We start from the raw sequence: 20,348 nt of genomic DNA, 5'->3' as shown, positions 1-20,348 counted from the left end.
TTTCTATATTATATAGTTCCCGTATCTGTGTTTACCCGACGTGCTGGGGGAGAGGGAAGAGCCAGCAGGTTGTTGTCTTTCTGGGGCAGTGGTGGCTGAGGAAGACGTGCTGTGTTTGTGTTCAACATTGCTGACAGCCCGCGTCTCCCTCAGCGTTCCCCAACTCAGCGCCTCACGTTGGCAGCGCGGCGGCTGCTGCCAGCTCAGCTCAGCTCAGCTCAGCAGGACGTTGGAGACTCGCTGTGTATGAGGAGGAAGCTGCCGCCGTCCCTTCCCTTCCCTTCCCTTCCCTGTTGCCGGCTGACTGACGTCCCAGGCTTTTAGGTGATATCAGCGCATTCCCCAGCCGCCCGAATACCCTCAACTCCTCCCGCTCCACTGCCCCCTTCCCACCAGCAGCTCACCTCCCGCCCCAGCTACTCCACTGCCCCTCTTCCGCTCCACACACACCCACCCGCTCCACCAACATCCCCACTGCCACCTCACCTTCACCAGACAGTCTCCACCACCCCTCTCCCGCTCCAGCCGCTTAACTACCCTCTCCCCCCCGCCCCACTGCTCCACTGCCCCACAGCAGCCACTTGTCAGCTCGCCTCTTGCCCCCTTCTTCCCATTTTTCACAATTTCAAACATACCTTTTTAAAAACAAATTGCAACTTTGCTGGATTCAATATTTTTCTCCTGTGGTGACTGACCTCTTTCCCCCGAAATCAGAGATCCGATTATTTTTGAACGGGGCGACGGATTTCTTCTGCCAGAGGTAAGAGGTTTATTTATCATCTCCACCTTTACTGTCTGTTGTTTTTGCCTGAACTTAACCATGTGAAAACGGCAAACAGCCTTTTTTTTAATGAGGTGAATGACGATAATGAAATATGTGGTCAGCGTTCATTTTTATTTGTTTCCGAGGGTTTTTTTTTTGTGGGTGTTTTATTTTAATGGTATGCAGAAGTTGTGATGTTTATCAAGTATCAGGCAGGGAAGTAAATCCCTTCCAATCCTGCCCGAAGAAATGTAAGAAATCACTGTTGCCTTAACCCGCTCGTTTATTTGTCAGCATTAAGATTCACTCTTCCCCATTTATGATCTGCAAACGGTCTGTCACTGCAAGAATAACCCTGGATATTTATGCACTTAGTACGTGGTACAAAATATCATAAATTGTGTTCAAATGTGCCAGAGACAGAGCAAATGTCAATTCAGATAGCAAATGGTTTATTACCTGTAAGTGGTCTTTTAAATTGTCAACCCTCCCTAGCTAGAATGTTTTTTGACTTGAAAGGTAAACTCAGTTTTTCTTTACAGTTGTTGCCTGACCTGCTGAGTGTTGCTAGTGTTTTCCATTTTTATTTTAGATTTCTAAATTGACTGATTTAGAAAATACGTCAAAATAGTGACCAGGTATCATGCACGTTTATCCGACTGCACAGAATTGCATCATTGTGCTTTTTAGTCATATCACTGCCTTATAAAAAAAAATATCTTCCCAAGGAGGTTTTCCAATTGATTTTGGAATATAATTCAGGAATATAATTAAAGATTCCAGACTGTATTAAAAAAACTACATTTTTTGCCATTGATCCAATTGAAATATCAGAAGGGCTAACCTTCACTTTAGTCCACTGGTAACCAATGCGATTTTAGCCAATAAGAGGCTGTATTTTTGTATTTATCAATGATTTTGCTTATGGGATACATTTGTAAAGGTTTTAAAAAATGGCTCCTTTTTGGAATTGTAGATTTACTCATAATATGGGTTTGTATACCAGTTGAGTATATGCCATTACAAAATACAGGCAGAATCTCTTGTGGAGTTGTTCACAGGTGAGATTAAAATGCATGCCATTTTACAGTATGTTCATAGAGGTTGAAGAGTGTTATGAAAAATGGGAAAATATGTGGATGACTATTCTAATCTGAAAAATATCAAATTACAGCAAGTATATTAAAAGTTGGAAATACAAACACCAAATACTGTAAATACTGAGCAGGTAAAGCAGACTGGTAAGAACATATGAGCTGAATGAGACTGAAGAAGGGTCTCGAACCAAAATGACTCTGATTCTTTCTATCCAGAGATGCTGCCTGTCCCGTTGAGTTACTCCAGCATTTTGTGTCCATCTAATGAGCTGAATGAATCAGATGTGATCAGCCAAAATACTAGGGTTTATCCACTCCCAGGTAGGTTGTGGACTTTCATGGACCCACTCAGTCCAGGATGCGCTGAATTATAGATGAATCAGAAATCCATCTGAAGAATAATTCTTAAATCCTATTAGCATGGCTAAGTAACTCATGATCGATTCCACTTTGTCACTGGAGCCTGAATGAAGTTCAGCAGCACTATCTCATCATGCAGGGAATAATCCATATTGGCCGAAACTCATCTTTGATCAATGGTATCCAGATCTGGCATAGGGTGGTGAGTCAAGATTCAAGAGTGTTTTATTGTCCAGGACAAGGGGTCACAGAAGGATAAATGGTTTAAAACCGAGATGAGAAGAACTTTTTTCACACAGAGAGTGGTGAATCTCTGGAACTCTCTGCCACAGAGGGTAGTTGAGGCCAGTTCATTGGCTATATTTAAGAGGGAGTTAGATGTGGCCCTTGTGGCTAAGGGGATCAGGGGGTATGGAGAGAAGGCAGGTACGGGATACTGAGTTGGATGATCAGCCATGATCATATTGAATGGCGGTGCAGGCTCGAAGGGCCGAATGGCCTACTCCTGCACCTAATTTCTATGTTTCTATGTTTCTATATTTCCCAGATAGAACAATGAAATTCGTGCAGCAGCACAACAGAATATGTAAACATAGTACAATGTAAGCAATATAATGAATGAGAAAACAAAAGTCCAGTGTGTCTATATATACACATACTCACAAATACCCATATATATATAGATCATATATGTGATCACACACAAAAAAAACAATAATAGTGAAATAAACCCTGTTCATTTGAGTAGAGATTGGTGATCTTGCAGACATGGGAAAAGACCTGATCACTACAGATGTATTACATATTTTACTTTATTTGTCTATTTTTAATGGTTCCTTATTGTTTTTAAGTCATTCGTTTTGCTCCTTTAAGTTAATCAATTATTTTGAAAATTCTCTGATAATAAGATTTTTATTTAAAAAATCCAACATTTTATGGTATTGACAGAAAGCAAGGATTGCTTTGCATATTGTCAGAGGATGTCAATGATATTTTGGGACACAGCACTTGCCGGCAACTCACCACTACAGTTCTCAGTTGAGGCCTCGGCGTGCCTGCTGGGTTCAGAGGGTCAGCTTGCTTCTCAGTCCACATCTGGCCCCTGTTAGTGCAGGGACCAGGAATGATGAATGGATCAGGAAGGACAAGAATGATGCCAGGAATGAGTGGGGACCTTATTGAAACATACAGAATAGTGAAAGGCTTGGATAGAGTGGATGTTGATGGGAGAGTCTAGGACTGGAGGTCATAGCCTGAGAATTAAAGGACATTCTTTTAGGAAAGAGATGAGGAGACATTTCTTTAGTCAGAGGATAGTGAATCTCTGGAATTATTTGCCACAGATGGCTGTGGAGGCCAAGTCAGTGGATATATTTAAGGCAGAGATAGATAGATTTTGGATTAGTACAGGTGTCAGAGGTTATGGGGAGAAAGCAGGAAATGGGGTTAGGAGAGAGAGAGAGATCAGCAATGATTGAATGGCAGAGTAAACTTGATGTGCCGGATGGCCTAATTCTACCCCTATCACTTATGACCTTATGAAAGGCACAAAGTGCTGGAGTAACTCAGCGGGTCAGGCAGCATCTCTGGATAACATGGAAGGGTACATTTCAGGTTGGGGCCCTTCCTCAGGTGCTGCCTGACCTGCTGAGCTACTCCAGCACTTTGTGTCCTTTTGTGTAAACCAGTATCTGCAATTCTTTGTTTCTGCACCATGAATGGTTAATTTAGCTGGTAGGAATATCATGCTCGGCTCAGCAACATTCTTCTGCTCATTGGCGTATCATCAGAAATGGAAAAGGTTAGAGATAAAATAAGTTTTACGATACAGAGAAAACTGGGGGCTAATGTTTGGGAGGAGGAAGGAACAAGATAAACAGACTATGGATGACAGCAGAGATTTAATGTCAAGGGGATAATGGTGTAGGAAGGCTCTATAAGGCTGGTCAGGCCGCATTTGGAGTACTGTGAGGAAATATGAGCCCCATATCTGAGGAAGGATGTGCTGGCTCTGGAGAGGGTCCAGAGGAGGTTTACAAGAATGATTCCAGGAATGAGTGGGTTAGCATATGTTGAGCATTTGACAGCATTGGGCCTCTACTCGCTGGAGTTTAGAAGGTTGAGGGGGGACCTCATTGAAACTTACAGAATAATGAAAGGCATAGATAGAGTGGATGCAGAAAGGATGTTTCCACTGGTGGGAGAGTCTAGGACATAGAAACATAGAAACATAGAAATTAGGTGCAGGAGTAGGCCATTCGGCCCTTCGAGCCTGCACCGCCATTTAATATGATCATGGCTGATCATCCAACTCAGTATCCCCCGAACTACCTTCTTTAGTCCCCTTGGCCACAAGGGTAACTCCCTCTTAAATCTGTGGAACTACCCTCTGTGCCAGTTCCAGAGATTCACCACTCTCTGTGTGAGGCCTCATCTCAGTAAAGGTTTTCCCCCTTATTTAAGCTGTGCTTTGTCCTGGACTTCCCCAACATCGGGAAATTCTTGAGCCTGTCCAACCCCTTAAGAATTTTGTAAGTTTCTATAAGATCCCCTCTCAATCTCCTAAATTCCAGAGAGTACAAACCAAGTCTATCCAGTCTTTCTTCATAAGACAGTCCTGACATCCCAGGAATCAGTCTGGTGAACCTTCTCTGCACTCCCTCTATGGCAATAATGTCTTTCCTCAGATTTGGAGACCAAAACTGCACGCAATACTCCAGGTGTGGTCTCACCAAGACCCTATACAACTGCAGTAGAACCTCCCTGCTCCTATACTCAAATCCTCTTGCTATGAAAGCCAACATGCCATTCGCTTTCTTTACTGCCTGCTGCACCTGCATGCCTACCTTCAATGACTGGTGTACCATGACACCCAGGTCTCGCTGCATCTCCCCCTTTCCCAATCGGCCACCGTTTAGATAATAATCTGCTTTCCCGTTTTTGCCACCAAAATGGATAACCTCACATTTATCCACATTAAACTGCATCTGCCAAACATTTGCCCACTCACCCAGCCTATCCAAGTCACCTTGCAGTCTCCTAGCATCCTCCTCACACCTAACACTGCCCCCCAGCTTAGTTTCATCCGCAAACTTGGAGATATTGCCTTCAATTCCCTCATCCAGATCATTAATATATATTGTAAATAGCTGGGGTTCCAGTACTGAGCCTTGCGGTACCCCACTAGTCACTGCCTGCCATTGTGAAAAGGACCCGTTTACTCCTACTCTTTGCTTCCTGTTTGCCAGCCAGTTCTCTATCCACATCAATACTGAACCCCCAATGCCATGTGCTTTAAGTTTGTATACTAATCTCTTATGTGGGACCTTGTCGAAAGCCTTCTGGAAGTCCAGATACACCACATCCACTGGTTCTCCCCTATCCACGCTACTAGTTACATCCTCGAAAAATTCTATAAGATTCGTCAGACATGATTTACCTTTCGTAAATCCATGCTGACTCTGTCCAATGATTTCACCACTTTCCAAATGTGCTGCTATCCCATCTTTAATAACTGACTCTAGCAGTTTCCCCACTACCGATGTTAGGCTAACTGGTCTGTAATTCCCCGTTTTCTCTCTCCCTCCCTTCTTAAAGAGTGGGGTTACGTTTGCTACCCGCCAATCCTCTGGAACTACTCCAGAATCTAAAGAGTTTTGAAAGATTATTACTAATGCATCCACTATTTCTGGAGCTACTTCCTTAAGTACTCTGGGATGCAGCCTATCTGGCCCTGGGGATTTATCGGCCTTTAATCCATTTAATTTACCCAACACCACTTCCCGACTAACCTGGATTTCACTCAATTCCTCCACCTCCTTTGACCCGCGGGCCCCTGCTATTTCCGGCAGATCATTTATGTCTTCCTTAGTGAAGACGGAACCAAAGTAGTTATTCAATTGGTCCGCCATGTCCTGGTTCCCCATGATCAACTCACCTGTTTCTGACTGCAAGGGACCTACATTTGTTTTAACTAATCTCTTTCTTTTCACATATCTATAAAAACTTTTGCAGTCAGTTTTTATGTTCCCTGCCAGTTTTCTTTCATAATCCATTTTTCCTTTCCTAATTAAGCCCTTCGTCCTCCTCTGCTGGTCTCTGAATTTCTCCCAGTCCTCCGGTATGCTGCTTTTTCTGGCTAGTTTGTACGCATCATCCTTTGCTTTGATACTATCCCTGATTTCCCTTGTTATCCATGGATGCACTACCTTCCCTGATTTATTCTTTTGCCAAACTGGGATGAACAATTTTTGTAGTTCATCCATGCAGTCTTTAAATGCCTTCCATTGCATATCCACCGTCAACCCTTTTAGAATTAATTGCCAGTCCATCTTGGCCAATTCACGTCTCATACCCTCAAAGTTACCTTTCTTTAAATTCAAAACCATTGTTTCTGAATTCACAATGTCACTCTCCATCCTAATGAAGAACTCAACCATATTATGGTCACTCTTGCCCAAGGGGCCACGCACAACAAGACTACTAACTAACCCTTCCTCATTACTCAATACCCAGTCTAAAATAGCCATCTCTCTCGTTGGTTCCTCTACATGTTGGTTTAGATAACTATCCCGCATACATTCCAAGAAATCCTCTTCCTCAGCACCCCTGCCAGTTTGATTCACCCAATCTATATGTAGATTGAAGTCACCCATTATAACTGCTTTGCCTTTGTCGCAAGCATTTCTAATTTCCTGTTTGATACCATCTCCAACTTCACTACTACTGTTAGGTGGCCTGTACACAACATCCACCAGCGTTTTCTGCCCCTTATTGTTTCGCAGCTCTACCCATACCGATTCCACATTCTCCAAACTAATGTCCTTCCTTTCCATTGCGTTAATCTCCTCTCTAACCAGCAACACTACCCCACCTCCTTTTCCTTTCTCTCTATCCCTCCTGAATATTGAATATCCCTGGATGTTCAGCTCCCAGCCTTGGTCACCCTGGAGCCATGTCTCCGTGATCCCAACTATATCATAATCATTAATGGCTATCTGCACGTTCAACTCATCCACCTTATTACGAATACTCCTTGCATTGAGACACAAAGCCTTCAGGCTTGTTTTTACAACGCTCTTACCCCTTATACAATTATGTTGAAAAGTGGCCCTTTTTGATTTTTGCCCTGGATTTGTCTGCCTGCCACTATGACATGAGGTCACAGCCTCAGAATTGAAGGGCGCTCTTTTAGAAAGTAGGTGAGGAGGAACTTCTTTAGTCAGAGGGTAGTTAATCTGTGGAACTCATTGCCACAGAGGGCTGTGGAGGCCAAGTCAATGGATATTTTTAAGGCAGTGAACGACAAATTCTTGATTAGAACAGGTGTCAAGTGTTTTGCGGAGAAGGCAGGAAGATTGGATTAAGAGGCAGAGATCAACCATGATTGAATGGCGGAGTAGACATGATGGACCGAATGGCTTCATTCTACTTCTATAACTTGGGAACCTGTGAACTGCAGATGTTGGTTTACACCAAAGATAGACACAATATGTTGGAGTAACTCAAGTCAGTGGAGTGATGGTGCAAGACAATGAAAAGTGATGTCTGCAGATGCAAAAATGAATCTAGGACAAGTGTATGTGTAAATAGCAGTATCATAGGCTGAAATTGTTACGGCCTAGTGTAACAACAGGAAGAAATCTGTTCTGTGGCCTGAACTAAGCTGGAAGTTTGAAATTTGGGAAGGGGACAGAATTGGGATCATCATGTATGGGGGATCTGTGAAGCTGCAAACATGATACTGATCACTACGAGGGGAACAAAAAGTTCACACATTTAGTTATGTGCCTGGCTGGGGAGCCAATGGAATGAAGCTACCATCTGTGGGATTATGATTTGCTTCATGACTTTTGTGACTAGTATGGGGGTCAGAGGTTATAGGGAGAAAGCAGGAGAATGTGGTTAGGAGGGAGAGATAGGTCAGCCATGGTTGAAAGGCATCACCCATTCCTTCTACACAGAGATGCTGCCTGTCCCGCTGAGTTACTCCAGCATCGTGTGTCTATCTTCAGTGTAAAGCAGCACCTGCAGTTCTTTCTTACACATATAAATAGCTTATTGAATAGATTTTGCAAAGTGAAGCTCCCTCTAAACACATCCAACAAAATGCCATCATCTCAACCTCAAAAGGGTTCAACCCATTATTTAGCAGTGTCAGATTTTCCATGTCTCATTCCTTCCATTCTGTGGTCTCGCTAAGTTTTTCTCTCTCTCAGACTTACAGTGTGCTATTATTGTGCCAACGTCTATGTACATGAGCTTGATTCTTATTGCCTGGGTGAATTTAAGATTCTTACTCACAGTGGGCAGGGGAATTTTCATGTCATTATTTTTTGGCTGAGTTAGTATTCATAGTCCCAAGAGTTTAAATGCTTAACTTGCTTTAGTATACAGTAATAAAAACAGAAGGAAAATATACATGGACTGTGGACATGGTTACATGAAAGTAAATTGCTAGTCAAAATTCTGACATTGTGAAAATGTTAAGATAAAAGTCATCTTAAAATAGCCAGTTAAATATATGGGGCTGCATTTATTATTGTTGGCAATCTTCCTTTTTAATCTTATTGCTCCATGTGTGCTGATTCCTCCCTTGCCTCCTGCAATTCTGACTAGACAATAAATCGTGCTATCATCGTGCCATGAATCGTGCATCATTATGCTATGAATGATAATAGGGTCCTATACCCCAAAAGCCTTTCCTATCCAAAGTCGGCACAGGGGCACAGCATTAGAGTTGTTGCCTTACAGTGCCAAAGACCCATGTTCAATCTTGACCACGGGTGCTGTCTGAACGGAGTTTGTACGTTCTCCCCATGACTTGCGTGGGATTTCTCCGAGATTTTCGGTTCCCTCCCACACTCGTACAGGTTTGTAGGGTAATTGGCTTGGTATAAATGTAAAACTGTCCCTAGTGTGTTTAGGGTAGTGTTAATATGCTGGACGGTGCAGACTCGGTGGGTTGAAGGGCCTGTTTCCGCACTGTATAACTAAACTAAACTAAACTAAACTAAACCTTTCCGTAACAGGGACCAGGAGAACTGTTGCACGTTCAGGTCAATAAACTATGAGGGACTGTTTAGAATATTGATAGGAATTCTGAAACGAGTTCAAAAGGTATAATAGCAGAACCAGGTGGACCAGTGATATGCAATTAGCAAGTTTAAACTTTTTTCTTATATGTCTGCATTTTAGTAGCTAGTGGGAAACAAATTTAATGGGGGTTTTGTTGGATTACATCATGTCGAAGCTTGGATTTTATGGTCTCAGCTCTGACATTGAAGAAAGCAGCCCATGAGGATTTATTACACGGACTTCCATTTTCTGTTTAATTGCTGTCAATATCTGATGGGTTTTAATTTAAAAAATCCTGATGAATAGGAACTGGAATGTCATAAAACCATCTTAACAATGAATTAGGTTGAGGAATTCTCACAGATAGCAATCTCAACAATATCAGTCTGAAGAAAAGTCCCGATCTGAAACATCGTCTGTTCATTCCCTCCATGGATGCTGCCCGGCCCGTTGTGTTCCTCCAGAGCTTTGTTTTTTTTTTTTGCTCTGCAGTTTTGTGTGTTTCACAGAGAGCACACCAGGAAATAAAAGGGGTAATTTTACAGGTTGGAACATTCACATACATCAAAAGTAATCTTCCTGAGAAATAAAAGAATGTATTTAGTTAAGAAAATTAGAGCCAAATATGTAAGTGGCTTTCGAAAAGCCAAAGAGTTTGCTGTACAGAAATGATATCATAGTACATCCTTAAAAGATAACCTACACCTTATGTGATGAAATGTAATGTTTTCTGTGCTTTACGTGTACAGTATGGCAAACTGCAGCATTGGAGTTTCATGTAAAACCTCAATACTGATGTAAGCCTTGTCATATAATCTCATTGAAAACTGATAGCGTTCCTGGTATCAGAATGGAACAGCACAGCAAAAATGAGGTCGGTCTCCATTATTTTACGGTATTTGTCAATAAACTAAACTCAATAAACTAAACACTGATTTGTGTGTTTTTGTAAAAAATGGGACAGGTTGGGAGATTCAATTGTTACAAATGAATAATACTGCAGTAGGCTTACAACATGTTATTTCAGACAATATTGTTATGTGAGAGTCAATATAAATGTTTAAAGAAAGAAAGTTTGAGAAATGGTGGTGATTGATATTGACTGCCAGGTCATGTCACTTAAAAGAAAAAAAAACCTTTTAATTGTTTCTGAATCTTTAACAACTCCTTTGAACAGCTTACATGGGCAACAGGATGAAAACATGAAAGGGTGGGATATATTTCTGTGGCTCCGGTTTCTCTGCAATCCTATGCCAAATCCCAGTGTCCTGGCATTTTAGTGTTTCTCCAGAAGGGGAGACAAAAGCTCTTATTATGATCAAGATAAAAAGATTCAAAGAGACATCTGAGACCACAGGAACACAAGAATACCTCTGAAAGGTTTAGCGAATTGGGAAGAAATTGAAATGATTTACAAATTTTCAAATAGATCTTCTCAATTACCAAATGTCCCAACTGTTGCAGCTCAGTAGATATTCTGCCCTCCTTCCTTCTCAAAGCAGGGTTACCAACCAGAAATGCATTTTATTTGGAATTTTATCGCCATGTGGTAATTTATTACCAGTTTAAGAAAATATGCAAGGCGCCTTAATTTTCACTTCCAAATGCCTCAAAATAAATAACGAATTTATAATTTTAAAAGTAAGTACATTGTATATAGGCTGCTTTTCAAACGTGCTTTCATTTTATGACATTAAAAACCCTTGTGTGTTTACCGGAGAGTAAATTAAACAAATGTAGAAGATATGTGAGAGATTGAACAGAAGCAGGTGTGAGGAGATATTTTTGAAGGTGACTTTTAAAAACCCAGTAAAGAGTTGCAAAATGTGCATGATTTATTGAGGGAGTTTCGGAGACAAAATGCTACCTAAGAAACAAAGCAAATAGATGAATCAGTAGGCCATTTGATCCAGGTTGTTATTCATATTGAACATGAATCCTGATGGTGATAGAAGAAAAGGGGGAAGGAATACCCAAGAGGTTGGAGCTGAATGACCAAGGGGCATTGGCTGGGAAATGCATTGCGATATTTATGGTAACACAGTGGCACAGTGGTAGAGTTGCTGCCTACAGCGCCCGATACCTGGGTTCAATCCTGTCTATGGGTGCTGTCTGTACGGAGTTTGCACAGGTCCCTGTGACCTCGTGAGTTTCCCTGGGTGCTCTGGTTTCCTCCCACATTCCAAAAACTTGCAGGTTAATTGACTTCAGTAAATATCTCTAGTGTGTAGGATAGGACCAGTGTACGGTGATTGTTGGTCTGTGTAGACTCGGTGGGCCGGAGATCCTGTTTCCATGCTGTAGCTCTAAACTAAACTAATACTTAAGGTGGTGAGAATCAATAAAGGAATGTATAACATTTTGTTTCTGAATTTTGTTATATTGGGAATTAAAATGTATTGCCTCATGAACTGTAAGCTAAGAGGAAGTGAATGAGGTTATGCAGGCATGCAGCCAGAATATTGAGATTTAATAGGTATTGAAGTATGACATTTGATATATTCAATCTGGATTAAATAAAGGATTTTTTTTTAGTTTAATTTAGTTTAGAGATACAGCGTGGAAATGGGCCCCTCGACCCACCAAGTCCGCACCGACCAGCGATTCCCACACATTAACACTATTCTACACATACTATGGACAATTTTACACTTATACCAAGCCAATTTACCTACATACTTGGACGTCTTTGGAGTGTGGGAGAAAACCAAAGATCTCGAACAAAACCCACGCGGTCACGGGGAAAGCATACAAACTCTGTATAGACAGCACCCGTAGCCGGGATCAAACCCGGGTCTCGGGTGTTGCAAGCGCTGTGAGGCAGCAACTCTACCGCTGTGCCACCGTGCCGCCAACTTAATATATTGATGTTTTCGGAAACGTGGTACTGATATGAATGCAGATGCAAATAATGTTACAAGGGTAGACAGGGACAGGCTCGGTGATAAAAAAATAATATACAGCTTCACGTTAAGCATGGAGTCAAGCAGGTTTATCTTCTGTTGAATTAACAGCCAATCTTTAGCTAGATAAACACCTTTCACAATACTTGAAAGTCCCAAATTTCTTTCCGGCTAATTAAATATTGTTAATGCATAGTCACTGTTACAACATAGGGAAATGTAACTCGTAATTTGCACAATTCCCCAAATGGAAATGAGATGTTTTAATGGTGTTTATTGAAAATGAGGAGACCCTAGCAGAATCAATTTTGCTTGTTTATCACCTGTTGCAGTAGGAATAGCACCTGCATTGCCTTAGATCCAAGGCTGACTCATCATTGTAGGTACACACTTGATGTGATCTACTTGGTTCAGTTTGGAGATACAACATGGATACATTCCCTTCAGCCAACTGAGTCCACACCAACCATTTATTACCCATTCACACTGTTTCTAAGTTATCCAACGTTCTTATCCACTCCCTGCACACAATAGGCAATTCTACAGAGGCAGATTAACCTACAAACCCACACATCTTTGGGATGTGGGAGGAAACCGGAGCAGCTGGGGGAGACACACATAATCACAGGAAGAACATGCAAACTCCACACAGACAGTATGTAAGGTCAGGGTCGAACCTGGGTGTCTGGCAGTGAGGCAACAACTCTAGCAGCAGTGCCACTGTGCTGCCTGAACGTATTACAATCAGGGTTTTACATAAACATTCAGGTGGCAACGTGGTACAGTCTAGTTTCTGTAATCTAGGCTCATGGACCAATGTCGTGCTGTTGAATTTATTGAGTGAGATGTTAAAGACAGGTTTGGTTTGCCTCTTATATATAAAGTTAATAGCCTTATGGTTGTGTGTGGAAAACAAGATGTATTTACATTTTGATGCCAACACTGCATCTTCAACCAAATCAGTTGAACCAGAAAATGCTGAAAATACCAAGGTCAAGTAATATCCTCAGAGAGACAAAAGCACTGTTAACAATGAAGATTTTTAATGGTTGTCAGAACTTATAAAGAGAGGGATTATTTTTCCTGGGCACGTCCCCAGTTCTTGCCTCGGGTCTCTGAGCATGACGCTGCGTCACTGGCCCTGCCTTGCTTGAGTATGTACGGTGCCACCTTGGGCACTGATGAAATAATGGACACAGTGGATTTCCGTAACTGGAGAAGTGTTTGGTCGTGAACAGAGGACAGATCCACAGAGGCATTCAGGAAATGGACAACCTGTGACGAGTAAGCAAGCATCGCATACATTCTGGTGAAGGCCACTGGGCAGACAGTGCACAATTGTACTGACACTCTATTCTGGAGCTCAGTGTATCATACTGAAAATATGCCTAAGTACAAGTGTAGAAGGTAGGGAGAGGTGGTTACTTTGTACCAACCTAAGCTACGCAGCGGACGATTTGTTATGATATCTGCACGACGGATTGTCATTTATTGTTTATGGACCAATAGTCTAATTTTTAATATTAGGAAAGTAGTTGAGCTGTCACTGCCATGCCCTTTAATAATAGGCTTTAAACTAGTTATCAAAATGCTATTCATCAGAGAAGGAATGAACTGCTACTAGGAACATCAATGTCTTTATTGCTCCTGTGACATGAAAGCGAAGTTGACAAGTTTGAGCATATGGGCCATTGAGTAAACTAACAAAAATAAACAGTACTATCAAAAACTGCTGTTCTTAAGGACTCATAGTTTCAAACCTCTCTTGAACAAGTCTTCCTATATATAATCCTACCATATAAATAGAATTAAGTAAGATTAAGTATCCGCTAGCACTTAACAACTTGACAGTGCCGAAAGTGAAATGTCACTGGGTGTGGATAGATGTGTCCTTAGTTGTAAAGGGGAGTAGAGATGGAATTCGTAGATAGTCTGGTCACATACTTTGAATCCTCTATAGAAATGGATGCATAGAAAATTGCAACTATTAGAAATATATATATATTTTAAAAGGATAAACTCAGCAAAACTAATGCAGTGCAGCTGCCGTTTATCCTGGATAAAAGATATTTAGTTTAGTTTAGAGATACAGCGCGGAAACAGACATTTCGGCCCACTGGGTCCTCGCAAACCTGTGATCCCCGCACATCAATACTATCCTACATCCACTAGAATTATTTGTTCATTTACCAAGCCAATTAACCTACAAACCTGTACGTCTTTGGAGTGTGGGTGGAAACCGAAGATCTCGGAGAAAACCTACGCAGGTCACAGGGAGAACATACAAACTACATACAGACAGCACCCGTTGTCAGGATCAAACCTGGGTCTCCGGCGCGGCATTCGCTGTAAGGCAACAACTTTACCGCTGCGCCACCATGACCGTGCATATTATGGAAGAACAGGAAAGATGCAAATTTCCTTGCAGAATATAGTAACTGTGGGTAGAGCATTGGAGAGGTCCAGAGGAGGTTTACAAGAATGATTCCAGGAATTATTGGGTTAGCATATGATGAACATTTGACAGCATTGAGCCTCTACTCACTGGAGTTTAGAAGGTTGAGGGAGGATCTCATTGAAACTTACAGAATAATGTAAGGCATGGATAGAGTGGATGTGGGAAGGATGTTTCCACTGGTGGGAGAGTCTAGGGCCAGAGGTCATAGCCACAGAATTAAAGGGTGCTCTTTTAGAAAGGAGATGGGAGGAACTTTTTTAGTCAGAGGGTAGTTAATCTGTGAAACTCATTGTCGTAGAGAGCTGTGGAGGCCAAGTCAGTGGATATTTTTAAGCAGAGATGGACAAATTCTTGATTAGAACAGGTGTCGAGGGTTATGGGGAGATGGCTGGAAAATGGGATTAGGAGGCACAGATCAGCCATGATTGAATGGCGGAGTAGATTCGATGGGCCGAATGGCTGAATTCTACTCCTATAACTTGTGAACTTGTGTGTGAACATAGGGGATGGCATCAGAATGGAAGGTATAGCTGTTCTTGTTCCTGCATTCATTCCTTAATTGTTCTCCATTGCCTATTCACTGCCATGTTTTAATATGAAGCTCCTTAATCTATCATCTCCACCTTAATAGCTTCCTTTGTTTAAAATATGGACCCACATTTTTTAGTGAAGTATTTCATTTTCCATCATAATGTTATGATCATTCTTCCCTTAAAAAAAAGCAGCACAGCGAGATTAGGAACTAGCCCTTTCTCTTTGCACAATGCTCAGTACAGATTAGTTTGTTCCCCAGTTGGCGCTGGTCTAAATGACCATTTCCAATTCATCCTCAAAAATAATATTGCCAATTTGACCAGTCTGCATGTAGATTAAAGTCACCCATTACAAATGGACTATCGGTTCACCTATGTTTTTAACTTATTTTCTCCTATCCCCTATGTTACTATTATTCTTGGAAATTGTTAGATAACTTCCACTGTTGCATTCTGCCTAGTGATGCCTTAGTTCCACCCAGATTCTAATCATGATTTTCTAAATCAATATTCCTTCTCACTCGCTGGGTTTTCATTCTTCACCAACTCACCTATTCCTATCTCCCTTTCCTTTCCTAAACACTGAAAATCCTTGAATAATCTGCTCTTGGTCTTGCCTCTGTAATAGCAATCATATCACATCTGTTTACATATGTCTGTGCTGCTACTTGTTGTGCTGTGCTGCTTTGTTGATTTTAGCTCCTCTGCATTCAACACTATTGTGCCAGAGCTACTACACTCCAAACGTTCCGAGTTGACTGTGCCTGAACCCCTCTGTCGGTGGATCACCAGCTTCCTGACAGACAGGAAGCAGCATGTGAGTCTGGGAAAGCATATCTCGGACTCGCAAACACTCAGCATAGGAGCACCGTAAGGCTGCGTACTCTCCCCTCTCCTCTACTCCCTCAACACCAATGACTGCACCTCAACAGACTCCTCTGTCAAGCTTCTCAAGTTTGAGGATGACACAACCCTGATTGGACTGATCCAGGATGGGGAGGAATCTGCCTACAGACAGGAAGTGTCATAGCTGGCATCCTGGTGCCATTGCAACAACCTGGAGCTCAATGCGCTTAAGACAGTGGAATTGATTGTAGACTTTAGGAGAGCTCCCCCTCCCCTCACCCCATTCACCATCAACAACACCACAATCACATCTGTGGAGTATTTTAAATTCCTGGGAACCATCATCTCCAAGGACCTTAAGTTGGGGGCTACCATCGACTCCACAGTCAAAAAGGTACAACAGAGGATGTACTTCCTACGGCAGCTGAGTAAACACAATCTGCCACAGGCAATGATGGTCCAATTCTACACGGCCATCGTAGAGCCTGTCCTCACCTTCCCCATCATGCTCTGGTTTGGCTCAGCCACCAAGCACGACATCCAGAGGCTGCAGCGAATCGTCTGATCAACCGAGAAGGTTATTGGCTGCAACCTTCCCTCCATTGATGAACTGTACACTGCAAGGGCCAGGAAGCGTGCGGGTAAGATCATCTCTGACCCCTCTCACCCTGGCCACAAGCTCTTTGAATCACTTTCCCTCTGGAAGGTGACAAAGCTGCCACAGCCAGACATAAAAACAGCTTTTTTCCATGAGTTTTCCATAACTCTACTCAATAACATAAAATCTGTAGCCTCCTTATTTTATTTAATCCACATGTTTAATCATCAATGTTTTATTATTAATGTTTAATGTTTTATGTGTCATTCCTAACTGTCATTGTATGTCGTGTTGTCACTTGCATCAAGGCAAATTCCTTGTATGTGAATACTTGGCCAATAAACGTATTCATTCATTTATACTTCATCGACCTATTTTAAATGCTTTGGACATTACAATGAAGCATCTATAGATTTGTCTTTTTAATACTTTTAAACATCGTAACATTTTGCCTCTATGCTCTTTCTCTTCATGAACCAATTTAGTTAATGATAAACTAAATTCTTTCCAGCACTTGTTTCTTTTTTCTCTCTGTAGTGTTTAGTTTTCCTCCACCAAGACCTTCTCCGCTCCCTTATATTTAGTATGAAGCTTGGCTGGATTTCCAGAGTAGCATAAAACCTTCAAAAATGACCTTGTGAGTTTGGGTTATTAATCTGAGCACATCAAGGCACAGACTCTATATTACTGAGATCACTAAATTAATCCTCCTTAGTTCACTCCTTCCTAAGTGCATTGTGAAGTGTGTCATGCTCAAATGTAATGCACCATGCGATCTAATTACCCCCTTATTTTAGATCTCGAACCAGTTGCAGCATTTTGCAATGTTGGCCCAGCTCGCAGTTATGGCTCAGGTTGACTGTCTCTAATGTCAGAAATGTTTAGTTCTTGAATTTGTTTTAATTTGTAGTTTCGGTATTTCAGCAAAGTCTTCCACTCGATTAGGTTAATGGAAGTTTCACATTAAATTCCAAAACCAATAAAATATTCCCTCTCATGTCTGACCAATTATTTTCTAAGTTACAATCCTGTTCTTTGAGATTTCTGTGAGATCAGTTCCTAGTTTTGATGCCAGAATAAACCCCACCCTGTTATTCACAGTTTTGTTTTGGAATCAGTGCTGTTTTTTTTAATTTTGTGTCTCATGACAACTTTTACCAAATTTAAGTTTCTTCAACCATATATATCATTGAATATCCTTCTTGAAATTGTCGTGCTATAATCATATCCTTTCAACGTGGAGCTACTACAAGGTACCCATTACTAAAGGCGCGTAATTACAGTATTTATTTTCTAATAGGCAGGTTCCAGAAACCATGTGGATTTCATTTTATGACAAAAGTACAAAAAATAAGGATGAAGTTATCTCGGTAAAATAGAGATGGAATTCACTCTGTGCACCCTGTCCGAATGTCCTCAAATTAATAATCCAAGGTCCCTGTGGCTGAAGCAAAATTCTGTGGATGCCAGAGAGCTCAAACAAAAGCAGTTAATGCTGGAAATGGTATCTGTGGAGAAAGAGAAATAGAATAAACATTTTAGATCAAAGTCCTTCATCACAACTCCCCCTCATTACTCTTTTGTTGTAATAACCGCTGGTGAGAAAGCCATTCATCTTTGGCCAAAAATTATAATGATGAATAGACCTTGATAATGTGATGATTAGTGTCCCAATAGTTACCTCTATCACCTGCTCAGATAAAAAATATATATAATTGAAGGCAGTAGAGTTCAAATAAGCCTGCAAGACATGCACTATTACTGCTGGCAGAGGAGCGAGAAAGCCAGGTCGATGCAGTTTCAAAAGCAATAGTATTCTCTTCAGAAGGAATAATTCAATAGGTTTGTAAGAGGCACACTGACTGAGTGTGAGATGGTCCGTTCCATACAGGTGCATTGCTAATCATTGATCTTGGGCAATAAGAAGAAAGGTTCAGTGACTGAAGAACATTTCAGCTGCTGTGAGGTTATATAATATCTTGCAGATGGTTTTAAATAAACATTTCCACTATTAATTGCATTACTTGATTATATAATTTTTAGTTGATTATTTTACACATAATTCAGTGAAGATTCTGTGAATAATTAATTCAACATAAGATGAACACTTGCCCAAATTTTTTTTAAAAACTGCAATTAGAACATAAAACAAGACAGCACAAGAACAGGCCCTTCGGTTCACAAATGTCTGTGCCGTACATGATGCCAAGACCATCGAAGGATATTATTGCCATAGAGGGAGTGCAGAGAAGGTTCACCAGACTGATTCCTGGGATGTCAGGACTTTCTTAAGAAGAAAGACTGGATAGACTCGGATTGTACTTGCTAGAATTTAGGAGATTGAGGGGGGATCTTATAGAAACTTACAAAATTCTTAAGGGATTGGACAGGCTAGATGCAGGCTGATTGTTCCCGATGTTGGGGAAGTCCAGGACAAGGGGTCACAGCTTAAGGATAGAGGGGAAATCCTTTAGAACCGAGATGAGAAAAACATTTTTCATGCATAGAGTGGTGAATCTCTGGAACTCTCTGCCACAGAAGGTAGTTGAGGCCAGTTCATTGGCTATATTTAAGAGGGAGTTAGATGTGGCCCTTGTGGCTAGAGGGATCAGGGGGTATGGAGAGAAGGCAGGTACGGGATACTGAGTTGGATGATCAGCCATGATCATATTGAATGGCAATGCAGGCTCGAAGGGCCGAATAGCCTACTTCTGCACTTATTTTCTATGTTTCTATGTTTCTATCTTTATCTACCTGCACAAAATCCATGCCTCATCATTCCCTGCACATCCATATGCTTATCAAAAGTTTCTTAAATGCCACTATTGTATCGACCCCCGCAACCATCACATGGCAGTGTGTTCCAGGCATTCACTTCGCTCTGCGTAAAATACTTGCCCCACACATCTCCTTTCAACTTTGCCCCTCTCGTCTTAAAGCTATACCCTCTCGCATTTGATTTTTCCATCCTGGGAAAAGGTTTCTAACTGCCTACCTTATCTATGCCTCCCATAATTTTACATACTTTTATCAGGTATCTCTGCAGCCTCTGGCGTTCCAGAGAAAATAATCCAAGTCTGTCCAACTGCTCCTTGTAGCGCCCCTTAATCCAGGTATCGACCGCCTCTACATCTTTTCCAAAGCCGCCATGTTGTTCCTGTAATGGGGTAACCAGAACTGCACACGATACTCCAAATGCAGCCAAACCAAAGTCCTATAAAGTTGCGCCATGACTTCCTAACTTATACTCAGTACCCTTATCTATTAGAGCAAGCATTCACTGTCTTCAACTCCACCAATCTGGAAACTTACTAACTAACCCATGTGCATTTTCATCCAAGTCATTTTTATGTATCACAAATAATAGAGGTCCCAACACAGATCCCTGCAACCACCACTGGTAACAGACCTCCAGCCAGAATAACACCATTCCACCACCACCCCTCAGTTTTCTATGATCAAGACAGCTTTGAATTGAAACTACCAGACCACTGTATATCGCATGCATCTTAATCTTCTGGATCAACCCACCATGAGGGACCTCGTCAAGAGCTTTGTAGGCAACATCCACTGCCCTATCCTCATCAACCACCTTCGTACCAACCTTGTTATAATCCATTTTCATACAATAGCTCAATGACTTCCCTGCAAAAGGAAACAAAATGCAGCTTTATAGATAACAAGAACATAGCAAACATAATAAATGTGTACAG

General features: G+C 41.5%; 1 protein-coding gene across 3 annotated transcripts in view; it reads left to right on the top strand.

Moving 5' to 3' along the window:
• Nucleotides 1-205: 205 nt before the first annotated feature.
• sybu (syntabulin (syntaxin-interacting)) overlaps nt 206-20,348 on the top strand; it is a 90,141-nt gene continuing 69,998 nt past the window's right edge. For 2 of the 3 annotated variants that reach the window (XM_055633757.1, XM_055633753.1), the window contains exons 1-2: nt 206-324; nt 715-760. The gene's annotated coding sequence lies outside the window, so the exon portion shown is untranslated. Of the gene's footprint in view, nt 325-573; nt 761-20,348 lie in introns of those variants that run through there. The other variant, XM_055633754.1, reaches the window with a different exon arrangement.

Source organism: Leucoraja erinacea, chromosome 4 (assembly GCF_028641065.1).
Source record: "Leucoraja erinacea ecotype New England chromosome 4, Leri_hhj_1, whole genome shotgun sequence".
Taxonomy (NCBI): Eukaryota; Metazoa; Chordata; class Chondrichthyes; order Rajiformes; family Rajidae; genus Leucoraja; species Leucoraja erinaceus.
The sequence above is the reverse complement of the archived record's forward strand: the minus strand, read 5'-3'. Positions and strand labels throughout refer to the sequence as shown.